The 6,139-nt window shown below is 33.3% G+C and overlaps 1 long non-coding RNA gene across 1 annotated transcript; it reads right to left on the bottom strand.

Moving 5' to 3' along the window:
* Positions 1-1,633: 1,633 nt before the first annotated feature.
* On the bottom strand, positions 1,634-5,542 carry LOC112999323 (uncharacterized). The gene is made up of 5 exons (XR_003264488.2): positions 5,363-5,542; positions 5,104-5,262; positions 2,334-2,441; positions 2,082-2,177; positions 1,634-1,940 (listed from the first exon to the last, which is right to left on the bottom strand). It is a non-coding gene; the product is annotated as an uncharacterized lncRNA (long non-coding RNA).
* Positions 5,543-6,139: the final 597 nt, after the last annotated feature.

Here is a 6,139-nt window from a genome sequence, read left to right as displayed (position 1 = left end):
GGTTTAAGTTTGGGATGCCTCAGCTTGATAGTTCTTGGTGTTGGACTTGTTCTATGGAGGAGGCACAAGCATAAACAATAGGCATTTTTTGATGTTAAAGGTATATTTCCTTTAGCAAAAACCTTTAATTGAAGCTTAAAATTATGCTATACACAAGATTAAATAACAAGGTAAAATAAATTAAGGTTATCCTATAAATTAAAATCAACTTATTTACTTAATTCATAGATGCTTTCTCGCATGATTTCTCCAAAAGTTTATCCAAACATTGCCTTGGGATAAAGCAAACATGCATTTACTACCTAATTTGACTATTTGAGTGGCTCATTCATGTACCAATGATGAATATTTCCAGGTAAGCCAGTGTTGGATTGGGGCACAAGGAAGCAAATTGCCTTAGGAGCAGCAATGGGGACTACTATACCTTCATGAGCAGTGTGATCCAAAGATAATCCACAGAGATGTGAAGGTTGCAAACATATTGCTTGATGACTATTGTGAGGCAGTGGTAGGACATTTTGGATTGGAAAAGCTTTTAGATCACCAAGATTCACATGTCACAACTGCAATGAGGGGCATAGTGGGGCATATTGCACTAGAGTACCTTTCCACAGGGCAATCTTCTAAAAAGACTGATGTATTTGGATTTGGTATACTGCTTCTTGAATTGATCACTGGCCAAAGGGCTCTAGAATTTGGAAAAGCAGCCAACCAAAAAAGAGCCATGCTTGATTGGGTAAGCTTGTTTCCCTTTGAAAATCATCATAGTTCTTTTCCCACTTTAGTTAATTTTTTAAAAAGAAATTTTAAAAAATAAAATGACTATTTTTCTATTTGTTTCTGATAAATGATATTATGTCTTGGGTAATTGGGGTTATTTTTATATTGTGCATGCATATCTGATCTTGTCCTCCACCACTACTAAAAAAAAAGCCCTTCTACATCGGTTCTGATGGCCTTTCTACATCGGCTATGACGCGTGGTGGTAGTCAGTGTCATTGAAAGCCCTTGGCCCTTCAACATCAGTTGATGACCGTCTTTGAAGGGCATGCGTATGAAGACGAGCATGGTGCCAGACTCGTCTTAGAAAGGGGACTGTTCTACATCGATTGTGAAGGTACAACCGATGTAGAATGTGAGTGTTCTACATCGGTTCTGAGGCTGAAACCGATGTAGGATGGGGAGTGTTTCTACATCGGTTATCACTGAATCGATGTAGAATGTGGAGGGTTTCTACATCGGTTATCAGTCAACCGATGTAGAGTGTGGCTTTTTTTTTATTATTTTCGCGAAATTTCAATTATCAAATTAGTTAATGAATAAGTACAAGAAGCTACGTTGCTTATATGTAATACAAATATAAGGAATAAATAAAAGAAACTATATACATGTGCAAAGTATAATGAAATTGAACAAAATATATATTTTGAATAAGACGAATTTCCTAATCAACAGTCTGTGTAGGTGTTACACCTCCAGTTTCAATTGCAGTGGTAGGAATGGAATCCATGACACAATGTATTCTCCTAGGACCTTTGCTTGTTGTATAGATTGTAAGTATAGCATGGTAGGAATATAAAAAAAAATGCTTAATAAGCTAATATATTTTCAGCAAACACTTTGGCTGCACAAAGTCAAAGCAGTAATGTCCACCAAAGTAAACTATGGATGACAGGTAAGTTTTATGCAAAGAAAATTATTGTAAACAACAATGAACTATCAGTTAATTTTATGCATAAAGATCTGCCTACAACTGCAAATACGTAAAGTTTACCTTGAGCCTAGCACATTTAATTCATATGAAATATGGGCCTATAGTAACCTTGGGTGAAACTTGCTTTAGATTCACCAGCCTTGTCGAGCGACTTTTCATAATATTTGCTCTTGTATGAGGCAGCTGGCTATCATAGATTGTGAACTTTGTTCCAAGAAAGTTTGATCTGGTTAAAAGGAGAAGAAAAAAGTATTGAGTCTTTGCACTAACAAAGAAGACAACAATAATAACCACAGTGCCCAATTAGATGGCCACTTTAATCATTCAACAAAATCAGAGAGGTTGGGCTTCTGTAAAGGAAACTCACCCACAAAATTATCCTCTAATATGGTGAGATTAGAAGATGTGTTAGTATAAGAAAATCCAACTCCCATAGGTGACTCCACAAATAACAAATTTGCTTCTGCAAGGTTTTCAAATTTTCAAGTAAGCAAAATAAATCCTCTTAATACTTATTAGCACGATAATAACATGAACCGTATAACAATTGATTGTCAAAAAAGGAACACACTACAAAGTTCAAAGATTGAAATAATATACAAATGTACTATGTACAAACCTTGAATCCAGGAGTGTGTGTTGAAATGTAGTCTTTCCTCATTTTTGTTGACTATAAGAGGTCCAATCTCAACAACTGCACCATACCCAATAGAGGAGCATCCGGGTCCTTCCAAGCAAACAAATTAATCAAAAGAAATGATATCAATATAATAGGATCTCTAATCTAGCTATAACCTTAGTTGTAAAGTGGAAAACTATGTAATAATATCAGAATGGTTGTTGACGTGTGACAAGCTTGATAACAAAAGTGTTGATTCTCATTCTTTTCTTTCTACATTTGGACCTCAGTTTCTTGCTTTTTAATAAACGACTCATTATTAAGTATTTTTCATCGTGCTTTGCTTTCACTATGCATTCAAACAAGGGGAGCTCTTGATTCTTCCTAAAGGCTTACTATTAGTTTCCCACGAACCAAGTATAGTCAACACGACACCTGGACCCCACATTAGCGGGAATACATTGAGGGCATACTCCATGGGTGATAATGAAGTTGATCTTTTACTGCCGGGTACTGCAAGGTTAGTTTCTATGATTCTTTCAAACTGGTTTCTCTTGTGCAGTAGTGAGTAGACTGCATGTTATGGTTGTTTCATTTGTCAAGAGAATCTTAAACCTACACCTTTACATGGATTTTCATCCATCATAGTATGTAATTCAGATCCTCATATTTAATATATTCCATCTAATTAACAAGAGAGGTATCAATATCAATAACAAAATGTTATGACAACCAACATAGTGTGACATGGTTGGCACTCGGCAAATAGCCTGTTAGACCAGAGGCCTCAATAAAATAAGAGGGATAGGCTCAGAATGTAGAAGAAGCAGCAATCAATTTAATAATGCTCTTTAAACATGAAAGACAAAATTGATTACAACAAAATAAATGAGATAAAGGAAGAGAGAATGCAAACACAATTTTTATACTGATTCGGAAAAGTTCGTGCCTACGTCCAATACTCAAGCAACCCACTTAAGATTTTCCACTCCCTTTGTAAAAATCCGTTTACAAAGTCTGAACCACACAGGGACAACCCATCCCTTGTGTTCAGGAATCCTTACAACTTAAGAGACCCTCAGTCCCTTAATCAATCTCTTTGAATAAGAAGAAAGAAAGAAGAATTCTCTCTTGAAGAGAAGGATATTACAATTGAAGTCCATGGAGAAACTCTTAATGGATTTGCAAGTGTTTTCCCAAGAGTTTCTTTTGAGAGAGCATTTGGCAATGAAGTTCTCTTGGAATCTCTCTCATTTCCTTTTGAGAGGATAAGACATTTTGAACAAGCAAAACTCTCTCTTCAAAATTCGTGCCCAAATCACCTATTTATAGGCCTTTGATGGCCATTCACAAATCCAATCAAAAGATGTGACTGTTGGAAGATTTTCTAAAAACTCTCAACTGGTAATCGATTACAATGTTTGTGTAATCGATTACACAGTTATAATTTGAAGGGTCATGACTTTTGAATTTGAATTTCAGGAGTTTCGTGGCTGGTAATCGATTACAGACATATGGTAATCGATTACATGTTCAAAATTCAAATTCAAAACCCTTTTCAACAGCTCTATTTCATTCTTCCCTTCTGATAATCAATTACACTTCCTGGTAATCGATTATCAGAGCCTTGCATGACTTTGAAACCATTTGTTTTGAGGCAAGCCTTGATCTTTAGTGAATCTTGAAACAAGGCTTTGTTTGTTGAAGCAATCTTGAATTAATCTTGAAGCAAATGCTTATCCTTTGAAGCGGCCTTGTTTGATTTTTTTTGGCATCATCAAAATTCATGTATTCATAGATTCACATTCTTCTTTTTTACATGATCAAGATATGCATGATTCACATTCTCCCCCTTTGTCAAGCAAATTCTTTTTGACATCATCAAAACTTACATGATTTACAGCCTTGTCACTGAACTTAAGTATGTGGTCAAGAGTTGGATCCCTAGTTTGTGTATGAGAGAGGTTGGTCCCTTAAGTGACTTTTTTACATTAAACCTTAATCCTTAACCCTCCATGTGTGACTGTGACTGATATGACAGCAGCTCTAGCTCTGTAAGCTTCTTTTCCTTTATTTTCTTTGATTGCATAAACATTATATATATATATAAAACTTGTTCATCGTGAAAGGAATAACTTTATATTAACTTGTCTTTTTTTTAATATTTATTTTATAAATTAAACAAAACTTAATTTTATACCAAATTGTTCTAGTTGAATCTAAAAAATAAAAATAAAATAAAAAATGTTACTTCAAGGTGGGTTTTGATTGGTATATATATGTTTGCAGTCAAGTTAGGAGGAAGGAGAAGATGGAGAGAAAAGGAAGAAGAAGAAAAAGGAAAAGAAAGGGTTGCAAGAGAAGATCGAGGAGAAAATAGAGGGTGATCATCATCATCACAAGGAGGAAAAAGGAAAAGGTATATTAGAAAGGTATATTAGAAAAGATAAAAGAGAAGCTTCCTGGTTATCACTGTAAGACAGAGGAGGAAAAGGAAAAGGAAAATGAGAGTGGTGCTCATTGATATTTAAATCATTTTTTGTTATTAAGTTATAACGTCAATTTCACAATAAATTATATTTTTTAAGAATAATTTAATATTATGTTATAAAATTTATAGATTAATTTATCATTAAATTATATATAACCAAATTATTGCATTTTTTAGACTAAATTTAAAATATTTATCTTTTAAGAACCAATTCACCTCAAATTTATAACTTTAGATATAGAGAAATAATAATAAAAACAATATTGACATAATACTCACATGGTCAACTATTTGCATAAGTAATAATAATCAATTACTTTAAGCTATTTGCACCAGCATAAGCAATTGAATTCTCAGCTGGGTGCCATGTTAAGTGCAACAACTTTGTTGTGATATCAAAAGAATTCCCATTTGCATTGACACCGGCACTTTCTGCTCCTGTTCAAGATTACCAATATATTGCTAGTCATGATATACTACAAGAACAAGCTATATATATCATGAAAACTTGGGCAAAGTTGATAAATAGAGAACTTACCATGTCTTACAACTCTTGTTATACTATTTCCGAGTGATCTAGATGGCCTTGAAGGGGTTGGAACTTGACGCCTGAGTAAATGAAAAAGTTCATATGAATTCTACAGTGCCCGACTAAACCGCAATTGTTTTTAAAAATTGAGGTATAAAATTACCTGATTGGATTTTTACTGGCTTCCAATGGATTCTATCAAATACCAATGTTTTCAAAAAAATCTGATTGAAGAAGCAATAAGAAGGAAGGAATGTATGATATATATATATATATATATATATATATATATATATATATATATATATATATAGAAATAGTGGTGAATACAGCTGAAAGGATTACTATTAATGTGTTAAATTTAATGGTTTTAAAATAAACAAAATACTTATTATCATTTATAAAAAAATCAAACCAAGGTATCTGTGATAACATCTATTTTCCTTGGTGCCCCCAACGCCCCTTGAAGATGCTTTAAAACATTTCAACAGTAAAACAACGTGGCTGATAAGTCAGATTATCGCATCCCCTACTCATTCACTGTTTCCAGTTGATCAAATTATAATAAAATAACTATAATAAATTATTAATAATACAAGTACTATCAACTTATTCATTCATTATCTACATATATAATTGAAGTCTTTTGTTACTTATTCATTCATTATCCTACATATACAAATCATAGAGGGAAAAAAATTGAGCTAATCCAAAGATAAAACTCAGCCTTTACATTCAGTTATACTTCAGAAGGAAAAAGTAACACAAAAAACCTATCTTATATAA

Source organism: Glycine max, chromosome 14, assembly GCF_000004515.6.
Source record: "Glycine max cultivar Williams 82 chromosome 14, Glycine_max_v4.0, whole genome shotgun sequence".
Taxonomy (NCBI): domain Eukaryota; kingdom Viridiplantae; phylum Streptophyta; class Magnoliopsida; order Fabales; family Fabaceae; genus Glycine; species Glycine max.
The sequence above is the reverse complement of the archived record's forward strand: the minus strand, read 5'-3'. Positions and strand labels throughout refer to the sequence as shown.